General features: G+C 49.3%; 1 protein-coding gene across 4 annotated transcripts in view; it reads left to right on the top strand.

Annotated features, from left to right (window-relative positions):
- Positions 1-20658, top strand: part of SGK2 (serum/glucocorticoid regulated kinase 2) — a 396404-nt gene that overhangs the window by 313056 nt on the left and 62690 nt on the right. The window lies entirely within an intron of this gene.

The raw sequence follows: 20658 nt of genomic DNA on the forward strand, positions 1-20658 counted from the left end.
TCCAAACCACATCGGGGCGGGAGGGGTTGGGGCAGAGGCCTGCTCGGTGCATTCAGGTTGGAAAAAAGTAGGCGTAATAAAGGTAATATATCTGAACCAACTGCAGTCTGGAGGAAATTGTAAGCTCTCTCTGGCCATCAGGGCGTTTCGCCAATCCTCGTCCTCAATACAACGCAACCAACCCTCTTATTGGAGTCTAAGATGCTGCAGCGTACCAGGGGAATTATTATCAGAGTGCGATAGATTCGCAAATTTCCACCACGCCCTAGATTACCCATAAAAAGTTTGGCCTCAAGAATATTGATTTCAGGCAAGGGGTCAGATCCTGGGATATGAGCGTAAAGGGCATGTTAGAGTTGGAGATATTTGTAAAATTGAGTGTTCGCCAGAGTATGGGTGGCCTGGAGATCCTGGAAGGAGCATGTGTGTGTTGGGGACCAAGCGTCTCCACGATGAGTGATACCAATGAGATCCCAGGTTTTAAAACACTATAGTTTGGCCGTCTCTCCCAACCAGCTGCCATGCCAGAAAGGTGTCTGTTGCACAAGTTTATTTTCCCACTGCACGTGTCTAAGCACTGCTCTCCGGGCAAGGAACACCACTTTAGTCACTAGAGGCATGGTAGAAGGGAGTCTGGAACCATAAAGTAGGGCCTGTAGGCACGGAAACTTCAGTAAGGATAATTCCTTGGGCAAGGTTTAGTGAATACTTCTAACACAATATAGAACATGTAATGATGCTGGATTTTTCTATTCTTTCTGCACAGTATTACAAAATCTGCAATCTTTCTAGGTGCAATTTTAGGTTGTAAAAATGAGCGCTCCTGCTACATGCTATTTGGGAAGGGTATTTAGTGGACACTTATCATAGGCCTCCTGAATCAGGTTAAAGTGGCAAGGAAATGATGAGGGAAATGTGGCTAGTTCGAGTTTCAGGGCCTGGGGGACAGTGTTAATATTGCAGCATCCCACACATCTATCACTTGGGTTGGTTAGCTGGAAGAGATATGGTAGGGAAAAGATGTCTTCTGGGTTTGATTGGTATGCTGTTCTAAAGGTATGAAGAGATAGTTACAATCTGACACTTGCGCAGCAAGGCATGTTTTTAGGTCAAAGCCTACCAGACAATGCAGGTTTGCTGAATACCTCTTGGGGGAGTTCGGAAAGCTTTCCTGACAATGCTGCCCATTGCCTACCATTGGCTTTATGGTTTGTAACTCACATTTGCTTGCTATTTATTTGCTGCCTTTATTTGTTTTAGGCTTTCCAACTTGAGTTAGTCCCTTCCGTTGCCCAAACCCTATTTACTGTATTCATCTACCAGTACTGGAATTCTGTACTTATCTTGTCACATTTGCTGTGCATTCAATAACAGAGGTCAAATTTCAGGCTCTGACTTCCGAGGGAACTTGGTGTTTATTTTATTTTCTCTGACTTCAAGGTGAGGATTTATGTGACAATCATGCTGGCTACTGTGGGTCATTTTGGTAATTTGGAAGTGTGGAGGAAAAACATATTTTAATACGATCCAAACAAACTAATACACTAGGCGATGATATTTCCACACATTAGCATTGGTGTGCTGTATACTTTTATCAGTAAAACTGTAGGTCTGTGCTAAATGTAATGGTAATTTCAATTGAAGATGTGTTGTCTGTGATGGCCATGCACTACCACACCATGCGTACTCCACTTTATTTCATGCCACTCTTCTCCACACCACTGTGCCACTGCACTCTACTCTGCACCATTCCACACTGCGCCACTCCACGCTGTCACTGCATTCTACTCTGCACCATTCCACTTCATTCCATCCCTCTCTACTCTGCATCACTCTATGCCAATGCACTGTACTCCACTCTACGCCACTGCACTCTTTATCACTCCAGTCTCCTCCACTCTACTCTGCGCCACACTACTATACATCACTTCACTCTATGCCACTCTACTCTGCAATACTGCACTCTATGCCAATGCACTCTACTCTGCACCACTCCACTCTGCGCTCTGCTAGTCCACTCTACACCACTCTAATGTACTCTGCCCTGGACGCCACTATATGCCACTCCACACTACCCTGCACCATTCCACTCTATGCCACTGCAATCTACGGTGCACCTCTGCTTTATGCTACTCTACACGACAGCACTCTACTCTAACCACTGCACTCTGTGCCAATGCACTCGACACCACTTTAATCAAAGGCAATGCACTCTGCGCCAATCTGTTGTGCACCACAGCACTCTACGCCACTCTTTTCTACTCGGTAACACACTACACCATTGTACTCTACGTCACTGCACTCTAACCCTCTTTTCTGCTCTGCACCACTGTACTCTATGCCACTTCGGTCTACACTACTCCTCTATGCCAATGCACTCTGACAGTCTACTCTGCAACACTGCACTCTACCAATTAACTCTACTCTGCACCACTCTGCTGCATGCCACTCTGCCACCCCATACTGCATCATTCCACTCTGTCTCCTCCACTGAACTTTACACCACTCACTCTACACCAGTGCACCTATGCCACTGCCCTCCTCTTTGCCCCACTCTACTCTCCAACACTCTACTGCACTCTGCCACTCTACTGTGCATCGCTCCACTCTGCACCACTGCACTCTGCACCAGTCCACTCTAAGCCACTATAATCTGCTCTGCCCCACTGCACTATATGACACTGAACTCTACTCTGCCACTGCACTCTACTCTGAAACAATCTACTCTGTGGCACTGCACTTTACGCCACTGCAATCTGCTTTGTTCCACTGCATACTAGGCCACTGCACTCTATTCTGCACCACTGTACTCTATGCCACTTTATTCTACTCTGCACCACTGTACTCTACACCACTCTACACCACTGTACTGACACTCAACTCTGCAAAACTGTACTCAACTCTAATCTACTGTACACCTCTGTATTCTGACTCTACAACTCTTTATTTTATGCCTATGCACTCTTCTATGTACCACTCCAATCTACACCAGAGTACTTTACACCACTACTCTGACACTCCACTCTACCCTGCACCACTCTAATTTACGGCACACTTCACTCTACCCTGAAACAATCTACTCTGTGCCACGCCACTCTATGCAAATGTATGTTATGTTATATTATTATGACTTGTATAGCACACTTATACCCTAAGGTGTCTTGACGCTCCCGGTTCTCCATGCTATGTTTCAGACCAATGATCCTAAAAGAGCCATGTCTTTAGTTGCTTTCTGAACTCAAAGAGGGAGGGAATTTTCCGGAGATATAGTGGGAGGGAGTTCCATTCCTTTATAGTATTATAGCTGAAACTCCTCCCACCCCAGTTCATTTTTTTGATTCTGACAGCAGGCATCAGATTCATATTTGCCGATCGTAGAGGTCTATTGGGGGAATACCATTTAAAAAGGTCCCATAAGAATTTCGGACCTTCCTTGTGGAGAGCCTTGTAGGCAATACAAAGTGCCTTAAATTTTACCCGCTGGTCAACTGGCAGCCAATCCAGGTCTTGAATGCCTTTCCTAACTGACTGGTGCTTAGGGATGTCTAATATGAGTCTTGCAGCTGCATTTTTTACCCTTTGCAACTTTCTAAGGAAAGTGGATTGAATATTGATATATAGGCCATTGCAATAATCAAGTTTTGAGAAGACTAGAGAGGTCACAACCGTCTTTCTTGATTTTGAGGGAATGAAAGGAAATATTTTTCTTAAGGTTTTAATCATGAAGTAGGCGAAGGACACCACCTTGGATACTTGAGACATCAGGCTCAATTTGTCATCTATAATGACTCCAAGGTTTTTAGCCTTGGTTACAGGTGTAGGAGGGGGGCCGAGATTATCTGGCCACCATTCAGGGGACCACGGTGGAAAGGGATTGCCAAACATGATCACCTCCATCTTGCTTGAATTTAATTTCAAGCAGTGATTGCTCATCCAGCTACTTACTTAATCATACAATCATGAAGCTTTAGAGAATGATTGATATCCTTATCTACTGTCGAGATGACTAACTGGGTATCATCGGCTTAGGAGGTAGGAATCAAATTAAATCTTCTGATCAGTGGTGCCAATTCAGCCACATAAATGTTAAAAAGTTTAGGGCTCAACGAGGATGCCTGAGGGACCCCGCACGGCAGTGAAAAAGGTGCTGACTTGAATTTGCCTAGGTGGACAGTTTGGAATTTTTCTGATAAAAAGGATGTCAGTAGGGAGAGGGCTTCCCTCTCCTATCCCTATTGTTTTAAATCGTTGGACCAGAAGAGCATGATCTACAGTATCAAATGCTGCGGATAGGTCAAGCATATAAGAACTGCTGACCCACTGCCATCTAGAGAAGATCGGATTTCTTCCATAGTTTTAATCCATGCCGTTTCAGTACTATGTTTGGTTCTAAAACGGAACTGGCTATGATCTAGAACCTGACTGTCTGCGATATTCATAGAGAGTTCTGTATTTATGATTTTCTCAATTATCTTTGCAGGCAGAGGAATTCTTGCGATAGGTCGATAATTGGCAGGGTCAGTCGAATTCAAATTAGGTTTTATTAAAAGAGGCAAAATACAAGCCTGTTTCCACACAGTGGGAAAGGATCCTTGTGGGAGAGAAATAAGGTCCCATGAATTGATTAATACTATGTAAAATTCTAGGGGGACATGGATATTCTGGTGATCCTGATTTGGCCATGGAAATAAGTTTAGCTATTTGAGTTGCCGATGTGGGAGTAAAATTAAGAAAACACGGTTTGGGAGAGTCATCTTGCTCTAATTTAGTGTGTGAATTAGAATGGGCAAAATGGTAAAAAATTTGATCCACCTTAGATTTAAAAGTGTGAGCAAGTGCATCACAAAACACTTGACTATGATTGGCAGAATCTTGTATCACACCTGATGTGAGATGTTTTACAGTTTGAAAGAGTTCTTTGCTGGAATTAGCAGCTTTTTCTATTTGTGATGTATAGTATTGACTTTTCTCAGAAATCAACTTTTAAAAAAAAAAAAAATCTGAGAGCATAGCTTTATACTTATCCTTTTCTGGTGCCTCATAATGTTTTCGCCATACTCTTTCTTGCCTTCCGCAAGCCTGTTTGTCTAGTCTAAGAGCTTCCGAGAACCACGGAGCAGAAGGTGTTTTCCTATTTTTATTGATCACCATAGTAGGAGCGAGCTTAGAACAATTAAGCTCTAACCATGAGGTATAGTTTATGGCTGAGGATTCTGTCTCTAGCTCCAAGTCCGGCTGGCTTTGGGCTAAATGGTCCACAAGCGACAAAGGATCAATGTTGTGCCAGGCTCTAGCATTGGTCCTGGAATGGGCTGTGTTGGTGGAGTTGGATCTAAGGAGCTTATGTCTAAAAAGAATGGCAAGATGGTCAGACCAGGTTAGAGGAAGATTAGATATGTGAGAGATGGCAGGATTGTTGGAGAACAGACCATCTAGAGTATGTCCTGCTAGATTCGTAGGTTTTTGGACAAGCTGTCTGAGACCTAGTTCAGATGTCAATTCTAGGAGCTCCTTTGTGTCTTTATCTTCCAGCGCTTCTAAATGAAAGTTCCAGTCTCCCAGAATCGTAAAGAAATTAAATTGGAGACTTTAAGTTAGCCAGAAAGTTCGATCCAGGATCAGGAGGATGGTAGATCAGTAAACCGTTAATTGTATGTTGTCCCTGTGTTGAGATTTTAAAAAGAAAAGCCTCGCAGTCGGGTGAACAGACAACTGAGCACTGGGTGCTTAGTTCCATTCTATGTATTACTGCAAGACCACCACCTCTATGCAAATGTACTCTACACCACTTTACTGTATGCTAGTGTACTCTTTGGCACTGTACACCATTAAGCTCTTTCACTGCACTCTACGCCACTCTATTCTACTCATTAACCACTGTACTGCACGCGACTGCTCTCTACAGCACTCTACTCTGTAACACTCTACGCCACTGCACTCTATGCCACCGTACGCCACCACTGTACCCTACACCACTCTACTATAAACCATTGTGCTATACGCCACTCTACTCTAAACCACTGCACTCCACTCTACTCTAAACCACTTTACTCAAAACCAATGCACTCTACGGCAACTCCTCTATGCCACTGCACTCTACTCCACTACACGACTCTGTTCTACTCAGCCACTGTACTGTATGCTTGTTCTCTTTACAGCACTCTGCAACACTACTCCAATGCACTCTACGCAACTGTACTCTTTGCCACAGATTTCTGACACTACAAGACTACACTCTCCACCACTGAACTCTACCCTACTCTACACTACTCTGCACCACTGCACTCTCACTGCACTCTGCACTACTCAACTCGACACCATCCTACTGTACTCTACACCAATGCACTCTATGCCACTACACTCTGCGCCACTATACTCTGCATCACCCCACTCTACACCACTCCACTCTATACCTCTGCACTATATTCTGCATCACTCCACTCTATCTTGCACCACTTCACACTACTCTGAAACAATCTACTCTATGCCACTCCACTCTATGCCAATGCACTCTGCGCCACTTTGCTCAAAACCAATACACCTTATACCACTGTACTCTATGCCAATCTATTCTGTTATATGTTATGTAGTGGGAACTTTTAGAGCGCACGATTACCCAGAGGTGTCCTGGCGCTAGTTACTACTCCTTAATGCTGAGCTGGAAAAAAAGGGGGTTTATTTATCAAAAAGCCAGGTCTTTAACCCTTTCCTGAAAGCTAAAAGATTGGTGGCATTTGTCAAATGGAATGGCCTTTGCTGCGCATGAAGAGAAACTTCTGCCACCCCACTGAACTTTTTTTGTTGGTGGAACTACGACCAGCTTAGCTCCCAGAGATCTAAGAGTTCTTGTCGGTATATACCATTGAAACTGGTGCCTTAAATGATCTGGTCCTAAGCCTTGAAGTGCTTTAAAGACCATGCAAAGAGATTTAAAATGCACCCGGTTCCTCACCAGGAGCCAGTGCAGTTTTTTTAATCTCTTTGGAAATTGGGTAGAACTTGGATGTGCCCGTAAGTAATCTGGCCGCTGCATTTTGTAGCCGCTGAAGTTTATACAGAAGTCTTTGTTGTATGTTTAGATAGAGGCTGTTACAGTAATCCAGCCTAGACATGACCAATGCTGTAACTACTGTTTGCCGGGTCCCCGAAGGTAAAAGACGCAATACCTTCTTGACAGTTCTAAGAACATGCACTGTTGTTGAAGTTACAGCATTTACTTGGGCCCCAAAGGAGAGTTTCTCATCCAATATTATTCCCAGATTTTTCACCTTTTTTGAGGGTATAGGAAGTGAACCCATGGAAGCAGGCCATCAATTAGATCGTTCCCAAACAGCACAAGTTCAGTTTTAGGCAATTGTCTGCCATCCATCTCCCCTCCGATTCCATACAGACTTTAAACCGTTTATCTATTCCCAGCTCTTGGCCAGGTAATAGACACCACAATTTGTGTGTCATCAGCATAGAAAGTGAGACCAAACCCGAATGCGCTGATAACAGGGGCCAATGATGAGACATACACGTTAAAGAGTGTGGGGCTCAAAGACGACCCCTGCGGTACACTACATGGCAGTGCAAAGGGCTTGGACTGAAATTTGGCTAGGGATACAATTTGTCCTCTGTCTGATAGAAAAGATTTAAGAAGATCCCAAGCTTTCCCCTGGACCCCACAAGCCATGAGACGGTCCATCAGAATATCATGATGGACCGTATCAAAGGCCGCGGACAGATCCAATAAAATCAGGACTGCCCTGCCTCCTCAATCCACGGGTTCCCTGATCTCCTCAGTCGCCTTAATGAGTGCAGACTCAGTGCTGTGTCCCTCTCTAAAGCCATATCGAGAAGGATTCAGTGCTTTTACTAACCCCCAAAAACGCACTGAGATGGCGATTAATAATTTTTTCAGCCATTTTTGCGGGAAGAGGAAGCAGAGAGATCGGGTGGAAGTTATTGGAGTCCTTAGTGTCCAGGCTAGGCTTTTTTAGAAGGGGCAATATTGAAGCCACTTTCCAAAGCTTGGGGAACTGTCCTGTTTCAAACATCCCATTAAAAATGGATGCGAGAGAAAGAGCAATTGGACCAGGGGCCAGTTTTATAACCTTCACTGGGCATGGATCAAAAGGAGAGCCAGATTTGGCTCCCATTAGGAGCTCAAGAGTATCGTTTACGGTCAGTGGCGCAAATTTATCCAGGGCAAGGGGGGCAATCCTCGTGGGCATAAATACCTCCCTTGCCATGTTCAGCCCAGCACTGTTAGGTCCGCTGAAGACCGAAAATATGCTCTCCACTTTATTAAGGAAGAATTTGGCAATCTCCTCACACTGTGCCTGACTAGACTAAACTTTAACTGGACTCAGGGAAGCCGGCTGGAGACAGTTCTAAACAACTCTTTGGCAGAGTTCTTTGCCAAATCGATTTGGGTTGAATAGAGTTTTTGTTTCGCGGCGAAAATAACTTGTTTATAATTCTGTAGGCTAGATTTATAAAAAAAATTCTCAGCTTCCTTGTAGCCTTTCCTCCAGTTGCGTTCAAGGCGTTTACAGATGTGTTTTAGATTTCTCACCTCCTCTGTAAACCATGGAGCGCAAGGGTGTTATCTTTTGGGGAAAAAGTTTTTAGTGGTGCTATTTTATCACTCGCTTGCGCAAGATAATTGGTGTAGGTGGTTGTCGCCTCCTCTACACCCTGTGGTAACTGACCTGCCGTGGTAGTAAGAAGATCCTGTAAAGCAGTCCCATCAACTCTCTTCCAGGCTCTAATCTCTATCTGTCCTTTGGGATAACAACTCTTTGCGTACTGAGCCGCAATAGTTAGTTCAAATTGAACAGCAGCGTGGTCAGACCACACAAGTGGTAACATGCCTGTAAATGACAGACCGGGATGGTTAGAGAAAAATACCATCCAGGGTATGTCCAGTTACATGAGTCGGTCCCCTAACATGTTGCTTTAGATCGGCACTATCCATCATGTCCATCAGCATTGCTGTGTCGAGGTCAGTAGACACCTCTAAATAGAAGTTGAAATCTCCCAAAATAGTATAGGTGTTACAACACAGACCCTCTTCCAACAGCTTACTAATATGAGCAGCAAACTAGTTTCTAGCTCCTGGTGGCCTGTACAATAAAATACCTTTAAAGGTATGGTGATCGGATAAGGTGAGATTAAAGGACAATGCCTCACAGGCAGTGGTTGAAACGGGCTGAAATACAGCTTTAATAGAGCTGTGGTAAATCACTGCCAAACCCCCTCCTTTCCTAACAGGCCTATTTAATGCATGACAGAGAAACCCAGGTGGGGTAGTGTTGGAAACAGCCCCACTCCCACTCCGCAGGGTGGTGGTGGACTCCCCGAACACACTGTGGTAGCTTGGCTCGAGTGGTCAGGAAACAGGCGCAGTGCTAAGCATACAATATACCCATACAATAACCATGCGTGCATCCGTTCCAAAAACGACTCTACACCGTAAAAATTTATGAAAATATTCTTCTTTATCTTTTTCTCTTAGTTGCTGATTGGAAAAATAAATAGGTCAATCACAATATACAAGTTTCAATTAGTGCAGGTCAAATAAATATTGGCTGTTTGATGAAATAAATAGGGGTGATCATAAATAACAGGGCATAAATACAAGTGCAATATATACAGACAATTAAATACTTTGAGGCAATAAATACTGTACCAATAAATATTGTACACCAACAAGTCCTGTGGACCTATAAATATAGTGCAGCAATAAATAGGTAAAAACTCAATAAATACAGTATCCCCAATAAATAATTACAAGTATACAGCACCCCTCATATAATCAGATGACACTTCACTTCTTAAGGGCTGATTTGGCCCAGGCACAGCTTGTAGGGTTGTGGAAGGCTTGAGGGGGGAGGCTACTCCCTGGCTGGGTCAAGGCTGAGGCCTAAACTGAGGTAGATCAAAGGGGGGAAATACCAATGCCCTGGCTTTCCTTCTCCACACAACCTCTCTAGGTTAGTCCCAGTTCACCCCAGGCACAGTCAGGTTGGTTTCAGCACCTCCCTAGCCCCTTAGAGCAGTCTCTCAGGTCTCCACAGGGCCTTAGGCGCCCTCTACTCCACTTACTGCCCTTTTTCTGATGTTCCGACGCCGCTGGAGTCGTGTCGACGCCGTGAGGCGGTTCCGGTTCGGTCTCGGCGGCCTCGGCACAATGTCAGTTCTTTGACGACGCCGGCAGGCGGTTCCGGTCCGATGTCGGTGGCCTCGGTTCGATCTCGACCTCCGATTCGACGGCGTCGGGAAGTCTCTTCACGATGTCGACTTCGGGCGGCTCCGGTCCGATGGCGCTCTCGACTCCGATGACGTCGGCCGGCCTGGCCTCGATGTCGACTTCCGGCGACTCCGGGGTGCGATCCTCACCCCCGACCTCCGGTGCTCCTCCTCTCAGGTTCCGGGCGACTCCGGAGTGCGATCCTCACTCCCGACCTCCGGTTCACCTCTACCTCGGTCTCCGACGACTCCGGAGGGCGGACTTCACTCCTCCGATGACGCCGCTCGCTCGACCTCGGTTCACTTCCTCCTCGACCTCTGGTATTCCTCTCGACCCCCGTCGGCGCCCTCTCACTACCTCAGGCGGCTCCGGGTACGACGTCTGCTACTTCAGTCAGCGCCGCTTCTCCACCTCGGGCTCCAGGTCTTCAGGCTACTCGACGCCAGGCTCCAGGGAAACCAGTTCTCAGGTCAGAATCTTGCTGTTTTCTTGGTTCTAAGGCCTGTTCCTGCTGTCCAGGTCCTTAGGATGGTTTTCTTCTGTCTTCTTCCCACACAGGGCTATAGGCTGGGATCCATCAGTAGGGACAAGTATCAAGGGTGGGTTTATGGACCCCACTCCAGGCACAAGTTTCCACCCCTGCTGCTTCACTCCTTCCTCCTTCGCTGTTGTGCTCCTCTCTCTTCACCAGTCAGGTGCCAACTGCCAGCTCCAACTGCCAACTGCCTCTCTTATCCTCCCAACATTCTAAACCGCCTCCAACGGTCACAGGGTTCTGGAATCTCCTGGAATGTTCTGGAAGGTGCTGGTAGGTTCCAGTGGATGCTGGTGATGTCACAGGTGGCCACCATTTTGTGCTTCAGGCCCTCAGACAGAAGTTTCAGGGGTAGCTAAAATGGTTCCCTGAATCTGTAGCAACACGAAAAAGTCTGGTGGTTCCCAAAAAGGAAAAATTCAAACAGGGTTTGAGGCAAAAGTGGGACAAAATAAATAATGATGAGGAGGGACCACCCAAAGGGCTGACAGGTCTAACAGGTAGCTTTCACTAAATCTGGACCAGAGGCCTAGTCTGTCCAGGCTTCTGTAATGAAGGCTATCTTTATTTCATTTTCCTCTAGAAGTCTTGCGCACTCCATACTATGTTTAACCAAGGACCTGGCGTTCACCAGAATACATTTAAAAACTTGAGTGCCACGCCCTGCTACAGCTGTCCTTTTATCCTTCAAGAACCTGATGGGTTGATATTTGATTTCTGGTAGGGTTATATTACATTTAGGACAGGTCCCTGGGGGAGCTGATGGCATTGAGTCAAAGGAAATACATATATAATCCCCAGCCCTCTCCACCCTATTCAGTTCCAACAGAGTATTTTTGGAGTATGTGTAGATGGAGGGCTTACCTGGCATCAAACTGCCAGGGGTTCTGGTGCTGGGCGTGGCCCGAGCGCGGATGGGCGCTGTTAGACCTGTCAGCCCTTTGGGTGGTCCCTCCTCATCATTATTTATTTTGTCCCACTTTTGCCTCAAACCCTGTTAGAATTTTTCCTTTTTGGGAACCACCAGACTTTTTAGTATTGATGCAGATTCAGGGAGCCATTTTATCTACCCCTGGAACTTCTGTCTGAGGGCCTGGAGCACAAAATGGTGGCCACCTGTGACATCATCAGAGCCCACTGGAACCTACTAGAACCTTCTGCAACATTCTGGAGCCCTGTGACAGTTGGAGGCGGTTTAGAATGTTGGGAAGCTAAGACAGAGACTTGGCAGTTGGAGCTGGCAGTTGGCACCTGACTGGTGAGGAGAGAGCAGCAGAAACCTGAAGGAGGAAGGAGTGAGGCAGCAGGGGTGGAAACTTGTGCCTGGAGTGGGGTCCATAAACCCACCCTTGATACTAGTCCCTACTGACTGAGCCCAGCCTGGAGCCCTGTGTGGGAAGAAGCAAGAAAAACCATCTTAAGGACCTGGACAGCAGGAACAGGCCTTAGAAGCAAAGAACAGCAAAGTCCTGACCTGATTATTGGTTTTCCTGGAGTCCGACGTCGAGAAGCCTAGAGACCCGGAGCCCGAGGTGGAGAAGCGGCGCTGACTGGAAAAGCAGACATCGTACCCGGAGCCGCCGGAGGTCGAGAGAGGGCGCCGACGGAGGTCGTAGAGAGTACCAGAGGTCGAGGAGGAAGTCACCCGAGGTCGAGTGAGCGGCGTCGACGGGGGAGTGAAGTCCGCCCTCCGGAGTCGCCGGAGACCGAGGTGAAGCGTGCCGGAGGTCGGGAGTGGAGGTCGCACTCCGGAGTCGCCGGAACCTGAGGAGAGGAGCACCGGAGGTCGGGAGTGAGGTCGCACTCCGGAGTCGCCGGAACCTGAGGAGAGGAGCACCGGAGGTCGGGAGTGGGGATCGCACTCCGGAGCCGCCGGAAGTCGACATCGAGCCAAGGCCGGCCGACGTCATCGAACCTGAGGTCGCCATCGGACCGGAGCCGCCCGAAGTCGACATCGAGCCAAGACTGCCCGACGTCATCGAACCGGAGGTCGAGATCGAGCCGAGGCTGCCGACATCGAACCGGAACCGCCTACCGGCGTCGTCAAGAACTGACATTGTGCCGAGGCCGCCGACATCGAACCGGAACCGCCTCACGGCGTCGACACGACTCCAGCAGCGTCGGAGCTTCAAAAAAAGGGCAGTAAGTGGAATAGAGGGCGCCTAAGGCCCTGTGGAATCCTGAGAGACTACCCTAGGGGCTAGAGAGGTGCTGGAACCAGCTTGATTGTGCCAGGGGTGAGCTGAGACTAATTCAGAGGGGTTGTGTAGAGTGAGAGAGCCAGGTCTCTAGAATCTCCCCCCTTTATCTACCTCAGTTTGGGCCTCAGCCTTGTCCAAGCCAGGGAGTAGACACCCTCAAGCCATCCATCTAACCACAAGCTGTGACTGGGCCAAATCAGCCCATAGAAATCTAAATGTGATCTGATTCTATAAGTGTCACTGTCAGCTTTTAATTATTTATTGAGAGCACTGTATTTATTGTATTTAACCTATTTATTGCTTCACTGTATTTATTGTTCCACAGTATTTATTGTCGCACAATATTTATTGGCTTGCAGTATTTATTGCCTCATAATATTTAATTGCCTGTATGTAATGCACTTATATTTATGCCTTAATTATTTATGATCTCCCCTATTTATTGAATCATTAAGACAGTATTTATTTGACGTACCCTTCCACAGAAAAAGCCTTGTATATGGTGATGGTGTTATTATTTATTTAATCAGCAACTAAGAGAAAAAGAAGATAAACGGAGTTATTTTCATAATTTTTACGGTGTAGTCGTTTTTGGAACGGATGCACGCATGGTTATTGTATGGGTATGACGTATGCTTAGCACGGTGCCTGGTGCCTGGCCACTCGAGCCAAGCTACCACTGTGTATGTCTGGAGAGACCCCGTTACCACCACCCTTTCCGGTGTGGGAGTGGAGTATTTTCCAACATAATTGGTGTTCAGCGGTGGGATCGAGCTGTGCCTACGTATACTCGACAATAACTGTGGGTAGTCCATAGGCCTACACCGGGAGTTTTCTCCAAGCGGCCTTCCTAATTGTGAGTTTTTGTTTTTCCAAATTTACTCTGGTGGTGGGAGGAGGTATTATATAAGGTACCCCCCTGCATAGTTACTGCAAATAACTGTCCTCTGACCTGAGTGGGCAAAATGGAGTTTGTGCTAGAAGACCTGGAAACCTATACTGTGGCCCAACTCAGGGAGTTTTGTCAGCGGGAGGGGGTGTATTGTCCCCCAGGAGCAATGAAGGGTGCACTCCAAACCAGCTTAAGGGCTTGGGGGGAGGCACGCCGAGAAAGCAAGGCTGAGGAGGAGGACAGGGATAGAGAGCCCGACAGTGAGGGAGCTGGTTTGTACCAACCTGAGGTGGGGAACCTGTTAGCGGGGCCCAGGACACTTTCCAGGAAGGGCAGCAGTGCCTCTAGCGGTGGCTTGTCTGAAGTGGAGTTAACAGACCGGAGGGAGAAAAGACAGCTCACATGGGACTTAGCAAGGCTGGAGAAAGAGAAGGAGGAACAGAGGATGGCTCATGAGATAAGGCTGAAAGAGATAGATCTTCAGATCCTGAGAATCGGGGCACACCCTGTACCTAACGGTGGCAGCGAAGAACGAGAGTACACCAGGGAACCCAAACCCTACCTGCCAAAGGACATAGTAGCTAGCTATGGGGCGGGTGACGATATCGCCAAGTGGCTAGCGGCCTATGAGGTCTCGTTAAGGGCCCATGGGGTTCCAGAGAAGTACTGGGGAGGGGGATTGTACAAGTACATGCCTCCAGCTGGTAGGGATGCATTATTGGCCCTCGAGGAGGATGAGCAGACCCACTACCCCACCATGAAGCTGGCGCTCATAAGAAAGTTTGGACTAACACCCGAAAAGTACAGACAGAAGTTCAGGGGTAGTCACAAACTGGGCACACAGAATTGGGTGGACTTCCTGGACTATGCAAAGAAGGCACTAGAGGGTTGGATTCAGGGCAGTGAAGTGAGGAACTACGAGGGGTTGTTTGATCTAGTACTGAAGGAACACCTGCTCGAGAAATGTTTCCCTGAACTGCGTCAACACCTGGTGGATAGCAAGCTGACCAGTCCCCGGAAGTTTGCTGAGGAGGCGGACATTTGGGCTAGTACCCGGGTGTCCACAAGGGGGACTGGAGGGGATACTCAAAAGGCCGGACAGGGCGCCCCCCAGAAGAAAGAGGGAGGGGAAAAGAAAAAGGAGTTCTCTAAAGGCCCCCAAAATAACTTCCAAGGAAAGGGAACAGGATTCACCCCTAGGGCTAACCCACCCAGAAACCCTAATCCTGGCCAGAGTCAGCAGCCAAGGGTTGTCCATTGCTACGAGTGCGGTGGCGTTGGACACTACAAGGGAGACGCGAAGTGCCCGAAACGACCACCCCCTCCCATTGGAGGAAAGGCCCCCGGAGTAGCTAGTGTAGTGCTCGGGGAGGAGATGCCCTTAACTAAGGGAAGGGAGTGGGCGGGTGTCACTTTAGTGTACCTGGGAGAACGGGAGATGGTTCCTAAGATCCAGGTGCCCGCAAATACCGTAAAGTATGGGCAGTGGGTCACCATCAACGGCCAAAGAGGGGAGGCTCTGAGAGACACAGGAGCCAGTATGACTATGGTACGTAGCCAACTGGTGTCTCCAGAGCAGGTAATTCCCTATGTACTCCACCCAGCCGCGATGGCTGACTGCAGAACAGGCCACTATCCGGTGGCCGAGGTTCCCTTTGAATGGGAGGGGGTTGCAGGTTCACTTCGAGTTGCCGTAAGCCCTGCCGTGCCAGTCGATTGTCTACTGGGGAATGACATGGAGCACAATGCTTGGAAGGAGGTGGAATACCGGACTCATACTGAGATGCTGGGTACACCTGACTGGGCCTGTGTGAGCACAGGGTCCGCGACTACCCGGAGAGGGAGTTCGTTTCGGCTGGAGCCTGGAACAAAGGCCCAGCCAGCTGCCAGTCAAGGAAAGAACCGAGGACAGGAGGAGCCTGCCTCGGCGTCCACACCCCGTAGGACGGATAGGCCACCGGAGGTGGTGGACCAGGAGTCTGCGGTGGGGGACGTTACCAAACTGGAGGACCTACCCATCCCGGCCGAGTGGCACGTGGAGGGAGGCCCGTCCAGGGAGGAATTCTGCCAGGGCCAGAGGAAGTGCCCTACCCTTGAGGGGCTAAGGCGTCAGGCCCAAGCCCAGGCAGCAGGGAACGTTGAAGGGAACTACAGTGTTTACTGGGAGGATGGCCTCCTCTACAGTGAACCCAAGGCACCCCTACACGGATCGTCACGAGCCTTGGTAGTCCCTCAACGTTATCGAGCCTTCCTTCTGGAGTTGGCTCACGAGATCCCATTGGCAGGACACCTGGGGCAAGACAAGACCTTCGCCCATCTTGTCCCACACTTTTATTGGCCTCAAATGAAAGTGTCGTCCGATACCTACTGCCGGACATGTGTGTCTTGCCAAGCCAGTGGGAAAACAGGGGTGAAGCTGAAAGCTCCCCTGGAACCACTTCCTGTCGTTAGCACCCCCTTTGAAAGGGTGGGCATCGACATTGTGGGTCCGTTAGATCCACCTACTACAGCTGGTCACAGGTTTGTTCTGGTGGATAATGCCACACGGTACCCAGAGGCAATACCTCTGAGGACCATAACAGCACCTGTTGTGGCTAGGGCCCTGATGGGAATCTTTACCCGAGTGGGTTTTCCCAAGGAAGTTGTGTCCGACAGGGGGACCAACTTCATGTCAGCGAACATGCGGGCGATGTGGAAGGAGTGTGGAGTGACCTACCGGTTCACAACTCCTTACCACCCCCAGACCAATGGTCTGGTGGAGAGGTTTAACAAAACCTTGAAAGGCATGATCAGAAGTCTGCCTGAAAGCCTGCGGAGGAAATGGGACGTCCTCCTACCCTGTCTACTCTTTTCTTACAGGGAAGTGCCACAGAAGGGAGTGGGCTTCAGCCCCTTCGAGCTTCTATATGTGCACCCTGTACGTGGACCTCTCAACCTGGTGAGAGACGGATGGAAAAGAACTCCCAGAAAGCTTCCCCAGGACGTGGTGAGCTACATGCTGGCCTTCCGGAGCCAAATGGCAAAGTTGTGGAAGCAAGCTTCTGACAACTTGGAAGCCAGCCAAGCAGTGATGAAGGCGTGGTATGACCACAATGCTCACCCGGTGGAGTTGGAGCCTGGCCAGAAGGTGTGGGTGATCGAACCAGGAGAGCTTAGTGCCCTCCAGGATCGCTGGTCAGGACCCTTTGAGGTGTTGGAGAAGAAGGGTAAGGCTACCTACTTGGTGGACCTGAAGACCCCTCGTCAGCCCCTACGGGTGCTGCACGCCAACCGCCTCAAACCCCACCACGAGAGGCCCGAAGTCATCTTGATGATGGTGACTGACGGAGCAGAGGACGCGGAAAGCGAGCCTCTCCCAGATTTGTTTGCGTCTCAAGAGAAGGATGGGTCGGTGGAGGGAGTGATTCTCTCCCCATCTCTAACTCCTGAACAGCAGGAGGACTGCCGCCAGGTCCTGGGGCAGTACTCTTCGTTGTTCTCCCTTGTTCCGGGTAGGACTCACCTGTGCGTCCATGATGTGGACACAGGAGACAGCCCACCTGTGAAGTCCAAGATCTACCGGATGTCAGACAAGGTGAAGGCCAGCATTAACAGTGAAGTCACTAAGATGCTGGAGCTAGGAGTGATCGAACCTTCTAGCAGCCCCTGGTCTAGTCCGGTGGTGTTAGTACCAAAAGCCGCACCACCGGGTGGCCAACCGGAACTGAGGTTCTGTGTGGACTACCGGGGACTGAATTCAGTGACCAAAACTGATGCTCATCCGATCCCTAGGGCGGATGAATTGATTGACCGGCTGGGAGCTGCCCAATATCTAAGTACCTTTGACCTTACTTCTGGGTACTGGCAGATCTCTTTGACTGATGGAGCAAGGGAAAGGTCAGCCTTCTCCACGCCCAATGGCCACTACCAGTTCTGTGTGATGCCCTTTGGGCTCAAGAACGCACCTGCCACGTTTCGGCGCCTGGTATACCAGATCCTCACCGGAATGGAGAGTTTCTCTGCTGCTTATCTGGATGACATAGCCGTCTTCAGTAACAGCTGGGAGGATCACTTGCGTCACCTGCAAGCTGTTCTCCATGCCCTGAGACAAGCTGGATTGACGATCAAGGCCAGCAAGTGCCAGATCGGGCAGGGGTCGGTAGTGTACCTTGGACACTTGGTGGGTAGGGGAGCGGTGCAACCCCTCCAGGCGAAGATCGAGGCCATCATGGCCTGGGAACCCCCCAAGACACAGACTGAGGTCCGAGCTTTTCTGGGCCTCACGGGATACTACCGCCGCTTCGTGAGGGGGTACGGTACCATCGTAGCCCCCCTCACGGAGCTCACGTCCAAGAAACAACCTCGACGGGTAGTCTGGACGGAGGCTTGTCAGCAGGCCTTTGTGAGACTGAAGAAAGCCATGTGCGAGGCCCCGGTCTTAAGGGCCCCAGACTTTTCCAAGGAGTTCATTGTCCAGACAGATGCATCAGAACATGGCATTGGGGCAGTATTATCGCAACTCAATGAAGAGGGTCTGGATCAACCCGTGGTCTTCCTATCCCGGAGACTACTTCCCAGGGAACAGAAGTGGAGTGCAATAGAGCGTGAAGCCTTTGCAGTGGTATGGGCTCTGAAGAAGTTGCGGCCATACCTGTTTGGCTCGCACTTCCTAGTTCAGACCGACCACAGACCCCTTCGTTGGCTGATGCAGATGAAGGGGGAGAATCCCAAGTTGTTGAGGTGGTCTATCTCCCTACAGGGAATGGACTTTCAGGTGGAACATTGGGCTGGAGTGGACCACGCCAATGCAGACGGTCTCTCAAGGTATTTCCGCCTTAGTGATGAGAACTCCCAAGGGGTTGGGTAGCTCTCCCCACTTTCAGCTGGGGGGGACGCGTGTTAGACCTGTCAGCCCTTTGGGTGGTCCCTCCTCATCATTATTTATTTTGTCCCACTTTTGCCTCAAACCCTGTTAGAATTTTTCCTTTTTGGGAACCACCAGACTTTTTAGTATTGATGCAGATTCAGGGAGCCATTTTATCTACCCCTGGAACTTCTGTCTGAGGGCCTGGAGCACAAAATGGTGGCCACCTGTGACATCATCAGAGCCCACTGGAACCTACTAGAACCTTCTGCAACATTCTGGAGCCCTGTGACAGTTGGAGGCGGTTTAGAATGTTGGGAAGCTAAGACAGAGACTTGGCAGTTGGAGCTGGCAGTTGGCACCTGACTGGTGAGGAGAGAGCAGCAGAAACCTGAAGGAGGAAGGAGTGAGGCAGCAGGGGTGGAAACTTGTGCCTGGAGTGGGGTCCATAAACCCACCCTTGATACTAGTCCCTACTGACTGAGCCCAGCCTGGAGCCCTGTGTGGGAAGAAGCAAGAAAAACCATCTTAAGGACCTGGACAGCAGGAACAGGCCTTAGAAGCAAAGAACAGCAAAGTCCTGACCTGATTATTGGTTTTCCTGGAGTCCGACGTCGAGAAGCCTAGAGACCCGGAGCCCGAGGTGGAGAAGCGGCGCTGACTGGAAAAGCAGACGTCGTACCCGGAGCCGCCGGAGGTCGAGAGAGGGCGCCGACGGAGGTCGTAGAGAGTACCAGAGGTCGAGGAGGAAGTCACCCGAGGTCGAGTGAGCGGCGTCAACGGGGGAGTGAAGTCCGCCCTCCGGAGTCGCCGGAGACCGAGGTGAAGCGTGCCGGAGGTCGGGAGTGGAGGTCGCACTCCGGAGTCGCCGGAACCTGAGGAGAGGAGCACCGGAGGTCGGGAGTGAGGTCGCACTCCGGAGTCGCCGGAACCTGAGGAGAGGAGCACCGGAGGTCGGGAGTGGGGATCTCACTCCGGAGCCGCCGGAAGTCGACATCGAGCCAAGGCCGGCCGACGTCATCGAACCTGAGGTCGCCATCGCACCGGAGCCGCCCGAAGTCGACATCGAGCCAAGACTGCCCGACGTCATTGAACCGGAGGTCGAGATCGAGCCGAGGCCGTCGACATCGAACCGGAACCGCCTACCGGCGTCGTCAAGAACTGACATTGTGCCGAGGCCGCCGACATCGAACCGGAACCGCCTCACGGCGTCGACACGACTCCAGCGGCGTCGGAGCTTCAGAAAAAGGGCAGTAAGTGGAATAGAGGGCGCCTAAGGCCCTGTGGAATCCTGAGAGACTACCCTAGGGGCTAGAGAGGTGCTGGAACCAGCTTGATTGTGCCAGGGGTGAGCTGAGACTAATTCAGAGGGGTTGTGTAGAGTGAGAGAGCCAGGTCTCTAGAATCTCCCCCCTTTATCTACCTCAGTTTGGGCCTCAGCCTTGTCCAAGCCAGGGAGTAGACACCCTCAAGCCATCCATCTAACCACAAGCTGTGACTGGGCCAAATCAGCCCATAGAAATCTAAATGTGATCTGATTCTGTAAGTGTCACTGTCCGCTTTTAATTATTTATTGAGAGCACTGTATTTATTGTATTTAACCTATTTATTGCTTCACTGTATTTATTGTTCCACAGTATTTATTGTCGCACAATATTTATTGGCTTGCAGTATTTATTGCCTCATAATATTTAATTGCCTGTATGTAATGCACTTATATTTATGCCTTAATTATTTATGATCTCCCCTATTTATTGAATCATTAAGACAGTATTTATTTGACGTACCCTTCCACAGAAAAAGCCTTGTATATGGTGATGGTGTTATTATTTATTTAATCAGCAACTAAGAGAAAAAGAAGATAAACAGAGTTATTTTCATAATTTTTACGGTGTAGAGTCGTTTTTGGAACGGATGCACGCATGGTTATTGTATGGGTATGACGTATGC

The sequence above is a fragment of the Triturus cristatus genome, chromosome 7 (genome assembly GCF_964204655.1).
Source record: "Triturus cristatus chromosome 7, aTriCri1.1, whole genome shotgun sequence".
Lineage (NCBI taxonomy): Eukaryota > Metazoa > Chordata > Amphibia > Caudata > Salamandridae > Triturus > Triturus cristatus.